This window comes from Etheostoma spectabile, chromosome 8, assembly GCF_008692095.1.
Source record: "Etheostoma spectabile isolate EspeVRDwgs_2016 chromosome 8, UIUC_Espe_1.0, whole genome shotgun sequence".
NCBI classification, from domain to species: Eukaryota; Metazoa; Chordata; class Actinopteri; order Perciformes; family Percidae; genus Etheostoma; species Etheostoma spectabile.
Window position 1 is genome coordinate 24,976,464 of NC_045740.1, and position 2,254 is coordinate 24,978,717.

The window sequence follows — 2,254 nt, forward strand, 5'->3', positions numbered from 1 at the left end:
CTCAATGCAGAAAAACTCAAATTTCTGTCAATCAACTGAGTGTTTATTTGGCTAATCATTTCAGCTGGATTTGTAGGCCTGTGTATTGTTGGATAGTTAGATGTATGATAAAACATCGTATTTTGTAAACTACATTTGTTCTGTCTTGATTTGTAATGTAGCTAAAGCTGTCAGATGAAAGTAAACAGTAAAAAGTACATTATTTTCCTCTGAAATGTAGTTGGGTTGGAGTACAAAGTGGCATGGAAAGGAAAGACTTAAGTAAAGTACCTCAAATGTGTACTCATGTGTATAGTACTTGAGTATATGTGTACATAGTTACATTCACCCACTGACAGATACACACCTACATCTAACTACCAGGGGCCATATTGAGTTTAAAATGGAAAGTTCTATCTTTTATATCCTCCCTTTCTCACGTGAGACACACTAGGGGACTTTATATAAATAAAAGTCTCATAACTTTGTAGGAGGACTATGAAAGCCCCCGTTACACAAAGACACAAGTCTGAGCTGTGTTCTTAATACTTCTGATACATAAAAACATATCCACTGACACACACACACACACACACAAACCACAGGCAGACAATTTCCTTTGTTCAGACCAGTTGGACACATTCAACATGTAATGGCCACATCCAGCATGAAGGAGCATCCTGATATTGTCTCTGTCCGTCTACACAAAGCCTGAAGAATGCAGGACCTTCATCTCAGGTGAAGCCATAAATATACCTTAATCCATGTCTGTCGTCCCTGGCCCGTTTCACTGCAACTGTCTGAATCTTATAACCTGTACCAAAAGAAAAGCAGCACCCGTAGGCCCCAAGAGACATGGGAATGGATAACAAGCTTTTCTTCTGGTCACGGTTGGAGGCTGACTTCGAAATATTTCACATGCAGCTCAAATAACTTTAACCTAGGTCAGTTTCCACTCAGGGTTAAAGTCCTTGTTTACGGAGTAATATTGCACTTATCTTATCTTATGCTCTTTTCTGAATTAGTAGAGTTTTTTCATAACTTATGGAAATGGTTTATTGCTGTCTCCATCTTTTTCAGCATAGGAAAAGATCAGCATTGTTGTCTTTATTTGAATAATGGGCCAATTTTGATCCAGAATTCAATTTCAATTCAATTCAATTTTATTTATAGTATCAATTCATAACAAGAGTTATTTTGAGACACTTTACAGATAGAGTAGGTCTAGACCACACTCTATAATTTACAAGGACCCAACAGTTCTAGTAGTTTCCTCCAGAGCAAGCAACAGTGCGACAGTGGCGAGGAAAAACTTCCTTTTAGGCAGAAACCTCGGACAGACCCAGGCTCTTGGTAGGCGGTGTCTGACGGGCCGGTTGGGGTTAGTGGAAATAACAAAAATAGAAAAAAATAGTAGTTTTTAGCAGTTCTTTGTAGTAGTTCATGGCATAGCAGGGCACTGTGCGGCATTACAAGGCACAGCAGGACGTAGCTGGGCACCGCAGAGTGTAGCAGATTAACCTGGCACCGCAGAACGTGTAGCGGGACTATGGCGACAGCTGCTACCATGATTTTGCAGCATCCCTGATCTGAGGGAACATGCTGGGGAAAAAAGAACACAAGGACTCCGAGGAATGACTCCCCAGAGCTAGGTCAGTAACACGCATTTCTGGGACATCGATGCACATAAATGAAAAAATGGAAAGATAGAGGAGAGAGGAACTCAGTGTGTCAAAGGATGTCCCCAGCTGTCTAAAACTATTACAGCAAAACCAAGAGAGACAGGGTAAAGAGAGGAGCCTGGTCGGGCTAGAACTCTCCCCAACCGGATCGGGCTGTATGCCAAGTCTCCCTTTAGTTTATTATAGCTTGATTATATGTAGAAATCAGACAACTATGACGAGAAGCAGGTGGGCCGGGTTAGGCGAACGTCTGCGATCCTCATCCCTAACAATATTCAATTTGATGCCCTAACTATAAGCTTTATCAAAGAGGAAAGTCTTAAGCCTACTCTTAAATATGGGGACGGGTCTGCCTCCCGAACCCCAACTGGAACCTGGTTCCACAGGAGAGGAGCCTGATAAGAACGCTCTGGCTCCCGTTCTACTTTTAGAGACTCTAGGAACCACAAGTACCGCATTGGGAGTGTAGTGCTCTTGTAGGGTTGTAAGGTACTATGAGCTCTTTAAGATGAGATGGAGCCTGACCATGAAGAGCTTGTAGGTGAGAAGAAGGATTTTAAATTCTATTCTACATTTTACAGGAAGCCAATGCA